We start from the raw sequence: 14,334 nt of genomic DNA on the forward strand, positions 1-14,334 counted from the left end.
GGCTATAGAAAGTTAATGTCTGGCTATTGACAGTGACTGGCCAGTAAAAAAAAAAACCTTTTTGGTTATATACTATTTAATACATACAAGAGAATATATTTAATGTATCTGTCAGGAAAAATAATATTAAAATCAACAATCATGAACCCGCCACCCAACCGTAAGAGCAGACCTTACCGATACACCAGGGCAGTTCCCTGAGTGTTCCTTCCTGTCTGACTGGGGCTGTACCCCTTTCTTTCTGTGCTTGTTGGACAGAAAAGGGTGAAAGCCCTTGGTCCAAAATGGGACTTGAATAATAAATGAGCCATGTGCCTTTTGAAATCAAAGTGGAGAGGTGGTCAAAAGTAGCAAGACAGAAAATCGCTGAATGACTGAGTAGCTAAGTCGTGCACTGTCTTAGCTCAGAAACTACTCGTCAGACTAGTCAACTCTCTGAGCTTTTGGTTCCACGCCATGGTCCAAAGCCCGGACGAGTCACTAGGAAACATGAAATCAAGTCAGAGCCCCTGAACACCTGTCAGCTTATTAGACACAGGATCTGAAATATGACAGGTCAACTCCAAATTATTCCAAATTGGGGTATGGTATATTATTGAGCCCACACAGAGCCTTCTCACATCAGACACCATAAAGGGAAAACGCAAAGGAGCACTCTGACAACAATGACCTCCACTTCATACATCACGGAAAAAAAGAACAAATAACTTGGGGGGGTGAGATCAATGAAAACAGTCAAGAATTTACAAAGAGTTTAATTTTGTTGTAATAACATGTTAGGCAATTTATTCTGCGAGGGAAAAATTTTAGATACATCACCTGTGAAGTTGAACAGTTTACGACACACGTCAAAAGAAAAGACATATATACTAATCTAGTGGATGAGTAGGTACAAACGGTTTCACTACGAGATGGGAATAAGAAAATCTAACATTTAGCACAAACTAGACAGTGTGGTAAACACAGGCTGAGGAGACGGGGAGATGAGCTTGAGGGACACAGGGCAATGCCACTCCAAAGGATCATAAGGACGGCACACGACAGAGGGGACTCACCTCCCGGAGCACAGCCCGCCCGTGACCATGTGACACTGGTCTGTGTGTCCCCACCATGTGCCCCGTTCCATAGCTGCTGGATATACGGCACCCAGGCACGCCGAGCTCGAAGAGTCCTGAGCCTGGGCGCAGGGCTTGGATTATTTGAAACCTCTAGACGTCCAGACCTTGACCTGGGACATGTTCTACGAGTGTTTGAAGAAACAAAACGAAGTGGGATGCGTGGGTGGCTCAGCTGGTTAAGCATCTGCCTTGGGCTCAGGTCATGATCCCGGGGTGCTGAGGTATCGAAGAGAACCAACATTTTGGAGGCCAACAACAGAGAAAGGACTTATTATTCCTGGTTCCTGTTTGGTTCCTTGGAGGTGAGCTGTGGCTGATTTGCATGTATTCTTCACAGGGACCAGAGAAGGAGCACTCCTGACTGGGACATGCGGTCTCATGGCAGGGACAAGAGAGACTAGGCCGACCGAGGCCTGATGTAAAGCTTCTGCTGGGAAATGGCATATGTCGTCGCCATTCACATTGTTTTGGCCAAAGTAAGTCCTATGGCCAAGAAAGCCACTGGGGCCAACCCTCACTGGGGTGGGAAAGTGTAATTCTCCCACAGAGATGGAGGGTGGGTAGGAAGGAACAGGTGTTTTGACAACAGTGTGATCTACCACAAAGGGGAGAGAAAATGGCTGAGGAAGTGTTTTCTTCCCTGCGGTGATGATGAAAGAAGCCATCCCAGGACAGAAAGCAGTTCCTCCGCGTCACCTTCCAGGTCTTATGATGGCCTCACGACCCTCCCAGCGAAGTCCCCAGACCTGTCCAAGGCCCTAGCAGCCCCTGAACTCCAACTCCAAGTCTGGTGTCGCCTCCCCAAAGCCAGCCTGGGAGGCCTCCGTTTCACTTGCAAAATGGAGATAATCCTGGACTCTTCCTGAGGAAGTTTTTGAGAAATTAGGTAAAACAATGCATTTAAAACATACGAGCACATCAAAGCCCCCTTAGGAAATAGAAGACAGTATTATTATTAAATTATGATACTTGTCTCCTAATCCATATCTTTCCCAAACTGTCTTTACATTTTATTCACAGTGTGTTTATAAGTGTATAAAATAATAAATTAATGATGTTTCCTTTACTTTTCAAAACCACAGTCTCCTCTAATCTTACAGTCTTTTCTATACATACATACTCTCTTCCTGACTTCCATTAATTATTCACTCCCCAATTTGTTGGTTTCTTAAGGCTCTCAAGAAGTTCTGGAAAGCAGAACTATTAATTATCTATTATCTATAACTAATATCTAATTATCTATTATCTATAACAATTAATTAATTACTTCTTCCCCAGACAAGGGAACTTAAGGAAAACTGAAGATACTCAGAAACTTCATTTGAACTAGGCTACGGATTCCAGTCTGCCTCCCAACTGAGAATGAATAAAGGGCTTGGCATGGGAGAGCCCCATCTTCCACCTACAGCCCCAATTAGTGCTACTTCTCTTTTCTTAACATTCTGCTCAACTACAATTCACCCTTTCCCCAGACTGACATCTTCCTTTCCCACCTCTGCCTCTTTGCTCACACTCTTTCTTCTAGCTAGAATGTGCCCTCAGCACTGCCCCAACTCTGCTCAAAGATCCTGCCCATAGAACTGGGGAGGTGCACCACAATGCATGCACAAAGATGTTCACCATAGTGTGCTTTCTGGAAGGAGAAGTTGAGAACAACCAAAATGCCCACTCTGGGGACCTGGTTCAATACATTACAGACCACGGAACATGTGAAATGCTGTGTAACAGTAACAAATGGGATATCGCTGTGTATTCATCAACGTGGCATGGTTTCAGTACACTGTCAATCAAATCAAATCAATCAAAACAATATTTATAACAAATAATCCATTTTAGGAAGAAAAAAAGTACATATCTCATTCAGGGTTAGAAGAGTATGGCAGAATACAAACAAAAAAACAAACAAAAAAAACCCAAACAAGGTTAATAATGGTATCTCTAGGTAGTGATAATATTGATGAATTTACATTTTTAAAGTTCTTTCCAATTAGCATGGATGACTTTTATAATTTTTAAAATAGGTATTTTAATAAAAGGCATTAATCATTAAATACCCACTACAAACATCATCTGCTCCTGAAAGTCTCTTTGACCTCACCACTCCTGCCACACAGGTAATTTCTCTCTCCTGGTGGTTTCCAGAATATTTACTACATCTCTTATGACATCAACCACATCTGTTTTGAAATCACGGCTTTCTATGTTCGGGCCTGATCAGTTCCTGATGTGGAATGAGCCTGTCTTATTTGTACTAGAATTTACCCTCGTAACCCACGACTCACACTCCTGAGTTGCTGATGGCACACCATCCATGGCTCTAACATTTGCACGTCTGAGGACCAGACACCTGACAGCTCTCTGACCAAACACTTGTCTACACTGGGGATGTCCAGAAATAGCAGCAGGTGCCTCCTGGGGAGAGAAATCATAAATCAGAATATTTTATGTGTGGTGAGGTTGTTCTGTTGCTTATTTCTCCCAAGTCTGCTTTCACTGTGACCAAAGACACCCTTATTCATCTTGATTGAGACACGGGTCAATATTTCTTAATCCAGAGGTAAGTGTCTCAGATTTCCATCCATCCGCTTCAGCGTGAAAGGGACAAGAATTGCTTTTGCAATAATCCAAGTCCGTCCTTGACTCTGTAGGAACTATAAATATCTATTGTTTTAGGAGGAAATAAGGGAAATAAATGTCTTAAGATTATGTAAGTCTGCTTCAGGGAATCGACACAAAGGAACGTTTTGAAATATCCAAGGCATTTTTTTTTTTAGGTTCAATAAAGAATGTGTTTTGAGAGCGAGGTGGGTGAGATTTAAAATAAAAACAACCACCACAATCTTAGCTGTTACTTAGCAATTTCAGGCTCCGATTGTTCCCTTGGAAAGGGCAAGCCAGCATGCAGAGGAAACACTGGGCCATCTGACCCAGTGTCCGTTCTGCCCTCCATTTCACTCCCCAGGATTTTCATCAAGCCAGCGTGAACTTGAAACCACCCAGGTATTGTCCCATTTTGTTTCTCTCTCTCTCTCTGGAGACAAGTCACGTTCATTAAAACTTAATTTCCGAACAAAAGCAAAGCTACATGCTACAGTGGGTGGTCCCCAGAGTGTCCCCATCTGAGGACGCAAGTTCAGGGAGCACAGTGAAGTGACAGCAGAAACTCGGAAGGGCGTGAGGCCAGGGGGACCGCGGCAGCCACCAAGCCGGGTTAACACGCCTAAGAAAAGAGGCTGATGCTCCAAACTGGCTGCAGGGCCTCTCCTCAGTTCCAGAAGCCAGGTGAGCATGGCCATGTGAGCTACGGGGCACAGACTCAAAAGCAGACCTTGCTTTGACCAACGCAACCAAACTCGCACCCCCAGGGCCCAGACGGATAATGGAAGAACTGTGGCTTAGAGATGCCTTCGCCACAGGGAACCTGCAGCCAGCGCTGTCCTACCAGCCCCCGGGGCAGGCCGTCAGACTCTCGGGGCTTCCGGCAAGCCCGTTCCACAGAGCCATCGTTCAAAGTGACATCACAGAAACATACGACTGACATAAATCAGACTAAAAACAAAGGTAATAAATGCGCAAACTCACCACTTCCTATTTTATTATGGTTTAGGCTCTTGGTGTTCCTTGCACTACCATCTGTGTGGGGGGGGCGGGGGCTGGTATTAAAGGGTGTGCCTGCCCAGCACTTCTCAGCTCAGCTTGCACTCAACTTGCTGGTGGTGGGAAATCAGCCACGCAGGGAGTGTTTACACCACAGAAGCCAGTAAGCACTATAACCCAGTCCTCCCTCCGTCTTCCCTCCAGTTCTCCTTCCATCCCCCCTTTCATCCCTCCTCCCCCCCCACCCCGTCCTCCCTCCCGTTTCCCCTCCCATCCCTCTCCATCCTCCCTCTGGTCGTCTCTCCTGTCCCCCCTCCTGTCCCCCCTTCCCAGCCGGCCAACTCTTTAACATTTGTCTGCACATCAATGCCCACAATATTGACCCCCCATGGCCTGACAGAAGCTAAGGAGGTGGAGCTGGTCAGTCTGAGTCAAATATGGGCTTGTAAACTGTACATCATGATATAAATAAAAGGAAGGAAAGCAACTACAGGTGACCCACAAGCCACACTGGGTTGGGGGCACCCACCTCCCACGCAGTCAAAAATCTGCATGTAACTTTGGACTCTGCAGAAACTTAACTACTGATCACCTACTGTTGACTGAAGCCTTACTGATGACGTCAAGAGTCGATGAACACAGATATCGTACGCTCTACGTATGATATACTGTATTTTTACAACAAGGTAAGCTGGAGAAAATGTTACAGAGGAAATCCCAAGGAAGAGAAAATACATTTAAAGTACCGTAAAATATAAAAATCCATGTACAAGTGGACCTGGGTGTTCAAACCCAGGCTGCGGAAGGGTCAGCTGTACTTCTATTGTGGACCCGTAAGGCACCAGTCAGAGCAGAGTACTACCCACAGTCTTTCCTCTCATGAGAGGGATGATCGAGTCCACTATACAGAGGTTGAGAGGCTGAGTAACTACTGTAAAAGCACGAAGGCCTACAGCAAATAAATAAATAAATAAATAAAAGTAAAATAAATAAATAAATAGAAAAAATAGGGGCGCCTGGGTGGCTCAGTCGTTAGGCGTCTGCCTTCGTCTCAGGTCGTGATCCCAGGGTCCTGGGATCGAGCCCCACATCGGGCTCCCTGCTCAGCGGGAAGCCTGCTTCTCCCTCTCCCACTCCCCCTGCTTGTGTTCCCTCTATCCCTGTCTCTCTCTCTGTCAAATAAATAAATAAAATCTTTAAAAAAAAAATAGAAAAAAATAAATAAAAGCACAAAGGCAAGTGTCAGGTTGGGGAATGTTTGACGCAGAAATATACAATCTCTTCACTCAGCAACCCCATGTCCTAACACTGTCAACATCATAATGAAACCAGAAGCAACCATATTTAACTGTCAGATCATCAGCAACCAGTAGTGGCCTCCAAAGTGTAAAAAATGAGGTAGATACTCAAAGAGGGATAGGGGAGGGAGCAGACAAAGAGCTCAATTTTATTCATATTCACCAAGTTTATTCACATGGACTTTCCAAAACGTGTGCACCCAAGGTCGGTAAGCCATGGTGCTCACTGAACCAATGGGAACAAGAACGTCTGTATTTGAGAAGGGCTATTCCAAAGTTAAAATAAAAGGAATCCTCCTTTAATCCATTAAATACTTACACTCTGTCAGCCCAAATGCTACACCCAACTAAAAAGGACACATCTACCGAGATAATTGCGCAAATGTTAGCATCGATTTTTTGAAGTGTTGGAATATTTATTTTTTAAACATTTTCTCCCTCAGACTTTTAAGCTGTTTGACTGAGCTACTCTTTTACCATGGTTTCTTAGAGAATGTTCACTGGTAATTGAAAGAGTTCCAAAGGGCTAACAAAATCTCACTTACTGATTATTTAAAACAATTCTTGTCATCTTGGCTTCCTAGAAGTTACCAGCTTCTCCCATTGCTCCAGCACATTTCCATCACCTGCCACGAGGAGAAGGGGTCTGATTAGTCACAGGGCTCAGACAGACCATTTCTGGATTTCTACATTCGTCTTTTCCTTTCTTCAAACCAAAACAGAGAGAAAAATAGTCATCCCTTCCTTTCCCTTCAAAATCAAAAAGGAAGGACAGAGTAACAACAGAGAGCACCCTAAGAGAGAAAAAGATTTCAAGAGCAGTGTTTCAACAGCTGGGATTTGGGGTGGAGAGCCCTCCTTCCCACCACCCCACCACCCCCCGCCGCAATGCCCTGCCTTATGTTTTTGGGAAAAGATTTTAGTCTGTTTCCTGAGAGGAGGCAGTATCAGACTAAGCCAGTTTTCTCTCCCCTGCCCCAGCCCCTCCTTAAACTCTTCTGGAAGGTGAGTGACAGATTTGCCTGGCAGTGTGCAAGGAAGCACTGACTAAGGGCTCAGCCATGCCGAGCGCTGAGCGGGGCAGCCTGGGGCTCCCTGCAGCTCTCCACAAGGCCAGCTGATACCGGAGGTCTAGGAGGCTGCTGGACTCAAACACATTTTAGTTTCAGAGATGCTTGTGAGGTCTCCAGTCCTGCTTTACCAGTAATTAAGTGACAATCCATGTTGGTTCCCATTTGATCCTTGCTCTTTTTCCCACGTTGTTTAAAACTTACAGAACGGGAAAGATCAATCATTAGGGAACCCAAACCACCAACATCAACAGAAGGACACCACACAGACAAAACTTGGTTCAAAGTCCTACCACTCACTAGCCACGCAACCTTGGCGAAGTCCATTCATCTCTTCCCAGCCTCAATTTCTACTTTTCTGAAAGAGGACTGGATGCTCCCCACTATACTGTGTGGTTCAGAGGATTAAATAAGCTGAAAGATAAAATCTGCCGAGTCAAGCATGCTTTGATCCAACAAGGGTATTATCCCAGAACCAGGGACACCCATGCTCAATGATCAGACTTGCTAACTTATCCATATGTCCAGCTTGAATACTGGAGATTCATATAATTCATGGAGTAATGTTATATGCCCAGCAAAGGGCCTTCCTTGTTCCAAGAGCAAGGCATTCTGAACCATGCTTGTGTTTTTTAATTTCATAACATTTTAGGGTCCACAACCTAGTGACAAGAAGTTCTGCTTTCTTTCCCTTCACAGAAGAACCCCAAATGAAAACACCCCACTTCCACCAGGTACAATGCAACTATTGCTCATTTTATGGGAAGAATATATGGCTCCAAGTGGATCAGAATGACAAGATAGGCACCTGTTACTCTTCCTCACCCGAAGCCTCAGTGTTGTCATTCTGAGAGAGAAGATTCATATTAATTATGAAAAGAGACACTGTCACCTCAGTTATAGAATAGACAGAAGCCTCAAGTTCTCCAAACCTGTAGGGTGCGTGTGTGCGTGTGTGTGGGGTGGGGGTGAGAGTCAGGGGGCCACAGAGAAAGGAGAGAATGGAACAAATGCACATAAATCCAGAAAGCCTCCTACTAACAAGGAAAGAGCTTACCAACATCAATAAGAGTTAGCAGGGAAGGACTCAAAGTCAGGGACTTAGAGATCATACCCAACACCAAGAGGAAGGAGCCCCGTGCTCACCAGCTAGCAAGAGCCTTCTAGGCTGGTCATTCGACGCGGAAGACTTTCAAAAAACCATGAACAGTGGAGAAGGTTTGACTCGGGCTGGACAGACAGGCTTGAACTACACCTCTGCTGTGTACCCACGGAGTGGTGTTTATCCGTTAGTGAATCCTTCCAAAACTCAGTTTCCAGGCCTGGAAGAGAAGGACAATGACACATAGTGTGGAGAGAAGTTACGTAGATTAGAGAGAACACACATACAGTGCCCACCATAGAACATGTCTGCAAGACATAACGGCAATTGCCAGGTCTACTAATGCAAGTATGGGAGTCTATTAAATTCATGGCCACAATTGCAATTCTGGTCTACAGTCCATTGAATTCAGACTCTTTCCCTACGTGAACATTGAGGAGAGGTCAAATCAGACTTCTGACAAGAACATCAAACTTTCCCAAGTTGTTCTGAGCAGAGTGTCCAATAAAAACGCCCTTGCTGGCAGATGGCCTTTACTAACGTGCACGCAGAAACCTCTAGCTGTGCACTTGTACCATTCTGGACAGCAGCTCTGTTTCCTTTTTTGATGATTAATTCTTGAAAGAGGGAATGAATCATTTCCATCAGGGCCAATTCTTCTGGTGTGCAAAGCCAAGTACTCGGCGGGCATCTGTGGGGAAGAATAGCCACACTGAGAATAGCAGGCGGCCTATTGCCACGGCTAGATTCGCATCACAGCCTCATCAAGAGCATGGATTTGTCAGCGAGGCTTTCAAGAAAAAAAAAAAGACCCACAAGAGAGGCAACAGCAACTCTTATTTTTTTTTTATAGATTTCATTTATTCATTTGAGAGAGAGAGAGAGAGCACGAGCAGGGGAAGAGGCAGAGGCAGAGGGAGAGGGAGAAGCAGACTCTCCACTGGGCAGGGAGCCCAATGCAGAGCTCGATTCCAGGACCCTGGGATCATGACCTGAGCTGAAGGCAGACGCTTAACCAGCTGAGCCACCCGGGTGCCCCAGCAATAGCAACTTTTAAACAGAACTTTCTATCTGAATAAAAGTGTTCCTTGACCCCTCCTACATCATCCTCTTTGGGACTCACTCCAATGATGCTGACTGCTCGGAATAGGCTGACCACTCTCCTTTTTCCTTCAAAACCAGCATATGATGCCCATGAGAAAAATATGTCTCATTACGGCTTAGTCCTGATCTTTTTTTTTAAAAGATTTTACTTATTTATTTGAGAGAGAGCAAGAGAGAGACAGAGAGTGAGAAACAGCATGAGAGGGGAGAGGGTCAGAGGGGGAAGCAGGCTCCCCACTGAGCCAGTAGCCCGATGTGGGACTCGATCCCAGAACTCTGGGATCATGACCTGAGCCGAAGGCAGTCGTCTAACCAACTGAGCCACCCAAGAGCCCCAGTCCTGATCTTTTTAACAAGACCCAAGTTCTTTGCTTTAGTGGAAAATATTTTAATAGGTTCGCAGAATCAAGTTCCTCCTCAAAGTTGGTAATTTGCCACCACTATGGCTATTCAAAAGAATAAGTGACTTCAACAAGTGGTGTGAATGAACTATCCACCTGGCAGCAGGCACCGTGCCAAGTGCTGGGGGCGGGGAAGGGGTTTTACGGTGGTGGGTGTGAAGTGCATTTACAAGAATGCAGTGTGGTGGTAGCATCACCAGAACACAAGCAATGAACTTAGCTGATGCGCTTAAAGAGAATGATCTGCATGTGGATGTCCTGGCTGAGACTGCTAACAGCCCAGAACCTCTTAATCATGCTGCTTATACGATGTTAACACTCCACAAGAGTCATGCAAAAACCTGCCTGAAAGGAACACACTCTGTGCTGTTTTGTTTTTTTAACATGTATTTATTCAGCTGAGAGAGAGAGGGCATGCACGAGCAGAGGGAGAGGGAGAGAAAGTCCCAAGCTGACACCCCGCTGACCAGGGAACCTGACGCCGGGGCTCCATCTGGTGACCTGAGACCATGACCTGAGCCAAACCAAGAGTCAGTTGCTTAACCGACTGAGCCACCCTGCACCCCCACACTCCTGTTCTGAATGGACACTGTGTCCTCTAGGGCAAGGCCACGCCTGCTCCCCGAAGAGGAAGGACCTGGCGGGCACGCACACCAAGAGCATGTGGGTGCCAAGACGTCCGCGGACAGCACTTGCACAAAGGCTATGGAAGTGGAGAAAAGCTCTCGTGCCCTAAGATGTGTCGTTTCGGACTTTTGACTTGTCTCCCAAGGAGCTAGTGCACTACGAGGGGTCAGAGCCTCCTCTACGAGAGACAGTGCCCCACGGTCATTAAGAGCACGTGTTTGCGGTCACACAGAATAACACTCCCAATTTGCCCAGAAGACCTCGAGCATGGTGCTTAATTCTGTCAGCCTGGGATTCTTCACCCAGAGGATGGTAGTGCCAGCAGTCCCACAGCCCAGTGTCGTGATCGGGGCTGAAAGACGACATGCCTGCAAACAGTTTCATAAAGCTCATGGCAAACAAAAGATGTACACGATCCTCATCCTGAGGAGGCAAAGCAGGGGCCTAGGCAATGTCATCAAAAAAAGGAGGTGTCCTTGTAAGCTCAAATAGGTTCCCGCTACTTTACCAGGAGGCCAGAAAAAGGCTCAAGGAAACGTTTCATTTCGAAATGAGGCACAAAGTGCTCCTGTTATCCGTGCATATCCATCTTGGGAGCAAAGTGAGGGTGGCAGCCACAATCAGAGGTTTGCTGGCCAGTGGAAAACTCAGAAATGCTAATACCCGTCACAAAGAAACAAAACGGAATCATGCGCTTGAGACTGCTCGGCTAATAAACGGCAGGGCTGGGATTCGAACCCAGGCTGGCTTCGCTCCTGGCTCTTAACCACGACACCACACTATCTCCTAGTGAGGAGGAAGAGTAGTACTTGAAGACTAACTAAGACACAGACCAGGGGCAGGCCTGAGAAAGGCAAGAGACACCCCAAAGATGACTGAAGAGATAATGATACTAAAGATCAGTTAACGGGGCCAAAGAGTGAAAGGACCAAAACCACTAACGATTGTAAATTAAAATCTAAAGCACAATCACAGCGAGAACCCCTAAGAGGACAACACTGGGAAAGTGAACTCACTTTGGAGGTCAGCACTTGCTTAAAAACACCATGGACCACAGAAACAAAAGCTGAAAAGACCCCACGTGGGTCCTTTATAGAGAGCACATTATGACCTAGAAACACCAGCTAGGGAATGGGTCACACACTCAAAATACCAGCCATCCAGGCAGGGCCCTGACAGCCTGGGAGCTGCTCACCAAGGCAGAGCCTCCTGCCACCCTTCCCTTGCATTTCTGTAGCAGAAGAGAGAAGGACACACCACCCACGGTTCCTGGATTCTCCACAAGCCGGAGGAAGAAAGAAGGCAGAAGGGACCATAAGCATGCTCCTGGTGAAGAGGGAAAATGCATAGACAGGGGAGTAAGGACACAGAGGATCCACACTCCCAGCCAGCCTCAAACGTGGCCAACTCTAAAATGGCCCCATGATCCCTATCTCTCCTTACCCCTGCCTGTGTCACACCCTCCCCTTGAGCAAGGTAGAGCTTGAGATTCTCTTGTAACCAGTGGAATAAGCAAAAATGATGGGCTACATCAGGTTACTTCACATACATAAGACTGTCACGTCCATTCTGCTACAAGGCTCCCCCTTGCTGGCTCTGAAGAAGAGCCACATGAGGGCAGCCTCCAGCTCACGGTTCACACGAAACTGAGGTCCGCAGTCTGAGAGCCCACAGGAAAGTGCCAACAATCACGGAAGCTTAGAAGGAAACCCTTCCCCGGTCGAGCTTCAGATAACACAGCAGCCCTGGCTGCCATCTTGACCGCAGCCTTCAACTTGCAGTCAGCTGAATCACAACCAGACCCCTGACCCACCGGAACGGCGAGACAGCCAACGCCTGATTCAGCCACTCTGTTTGGAGCGACCGTGTTCTGTGGCTACAGCTAACTCATACATAAGGGAAATGTGAGTCCCTGACACTTCTGAGGGAGGCCGGGGGCCAGGGCCTGGAAGAGGGGGCACATCCACTGGCGTGCATCCTCCCATGCAGCTGTCTCTGCCTCAGACCCTCCATCTCCTCTCTTACCACACATGTCCTTTTACCCCGTTCTTGACATTTACAGGACTTAACAGAACATGTTTACCAAGGAAATAACACTGTTACAAAGGGTGATCTGGTCACCCAGCTGCCCTGCAAAACTACTTGGCATGCCAAACACTGACATACTGACAAGAGCAAGATGATTTCGATCCGAGCTGTGCTAGGATCCTGCCCCTCATAAAACACTTGTAACAGAACAATATTGTAAAGGTGATGTAACACACTGAAACACTTCATAAAATTCATGTTCAGACAGACAAGGAGACTTTCTGTATCAGTGGTGTTGAGAACAGAACAGAAATGAAAACATCCAAGGTTCCATCTAAGTTTTGCTAATATGGGCTCTTTAAATCCAAATATAAATATTGTTCTTGTTGTTGTTGTTTTATTTTTGCTTTTTTAAAGATTTCATTTCTTTATTTGAGAGTGAATGAGAGAGAGAGAGAGCTTGCACAAGCAGGGGAGAGGGAGAAGCAGACTCCCCGCTGAGTAGGGAGCCCAACATGGGGCTTGATCTCAGGACCCTGGGATCACGACCTCAGCTGAAGGCAGACACTTAACCGACTGAGCCACCAGGTGCCCCTCAAATATAAATATTCTTAAATCTTCTGAGCAAGTACCAATAGCTTTTACAAATTAACTCAAGTAACAGTTCTCAAGCAGAGCATGCAGCTAAGACTGACTCTGTGAGCCAGAGACCTCTTACCTCAACAGGCCATCTTACTACCAGCAGAAATGCCTGGGGAGATCTACAATTGCATCATTTGAAAGCTGGGAAGTCCTCATTAATCTTCTAGTCCTAGCCTCTCGGGGACAGGTGCTGACACACAGACACAGACTTTAAGTGACCTGTTCAGGGTGGCTCAGAAGCACAACCTGGACCCCCTGTTTCCCAGGCTTCTTTATACCCAAGTCCACCCAACTTTTTATTTTATTTTATTTCATTTATTTATTTTATTTTATTTATTTTATATATTTTATTTTATTTTATATTTTATATCTTATTTTATATTTTATATTTTATTTTATTTTATATTTTATATTTTATTTTATTTATTTTATTTTTTATTTTATTTTATTTATTTTATTTATTTTATTATTTACTTTATTTATATTTTATTTATTTTATTATTTTATTTATTTTATTTTATTTATTTCATTTCATTTCATTTATTTGACAGAGAGAGAGACAGCGAGAGAGGGAACACAAGCAGGGGAGTGGAGAGGGAGAAGCAGGCTTCCTGCTGAGCAGGGAGCCCGATGCGGGGCTTGATCCCAGGAGCCTGGGATCACGACCTGAGCCAAAGGCAGACACTTAACCGACTGAGCCACCCAGGCGCCCCTAGTCCACCCAACTTTAGCTTCAAGCCAGAACTAATGAAATCAGTGGTATCAGATATTCCACAAGGACAAAAATGGGAACGGAATTTCCACATTATAAAGCTCCTACTTGTAAAAAGCAAGCTCTGGAGCAAGAGAAAAAAATGACACTGAGGAAAGAGTCATATTAAAATTTCAATTCAAGCGGCGCCTGGGTGGCTCAGTCGTTAAGCGTCTGCCTTCGGCTCAGCTCATGATCCCAGGGTCCTGGGATCGAGCCCTGCATCGGGTTCCCTGCTCAGCGGGAAGCCTGCTTCTCCCTCTCCTACTCCCCCCGTTTGTGTTCCCTCTCTCGCTGTGTCTCTCTCTGTCAAAAAATAACTAAAATCTTTTTTAAAATAATAAATAAATAAATAAAAGTTCAATTTGTTTTCAAAAGCAATGCATAGTATTTTCTGAGTAAATGGAGATGTCCCTAAAATAGACTGCCTTTTTTTAAGGAATGATCCACTTTTTCTTTTTTTTAAATAAACGTTAACCAGGGGAGCAAATCAAGAGGCCCAGAGCAAACACTTGTGCAAGGATGTCCATCCCGTTCCTTCACACAGCTGTGCTCCTAAACCCACTGTTCCATTCCACAGATGCTTTGGGGTTACC

The 14,334-nt window shown here is 45.6% G+C and overlaps 1 protein-coding gene across 6 annotated transcripts in view; it reads right to left on the reverse strand.

Moving 5' to 3' along the window:
• SGMS1 (sphingomyelin synthase 1) overlaps positions 1–14,334 on the reverse strand; it is a 268,484-nt gene that overhangs the window by 100,224 nt on the left and 153,926 nt on the right. For 5 of the 6 annotated variants that reach the window (XM_021696184.1, XM_021696181.1, XM_021696183.1 and 2 more), the window contains 2 exons: positions 8,230–8,405; positions 6,559–6,639 (listed from right to left, as the gene is read on the reverse strand). The exons of the other annotated variant lie outside the window; for it this stretch is intronic. The gene's annotated coding sequence lies outside the window, so the exon portion shown is untranslated. The remainder of the gene's footprint in view (positions 1–6,558; positions 6,640–8,229; positions 8,406–14,334) is intronic. 6 annotated transcript variants of the gene reach the window in all.

The sequence above is a fragment of the Neomonachus schauinslandi genome, chromosome 6, assembly GCF_002201575.2.
Source record: "Neomonachus schauinslandi chromosome 6, ASM220157v2, whole genome shotgun sequence".
NCBI lineage: Eukaryota > Metazoa > Chordata > Mammalia > Carnivora > Phocidae > Neomonachus > Neomonachus schauinslandi.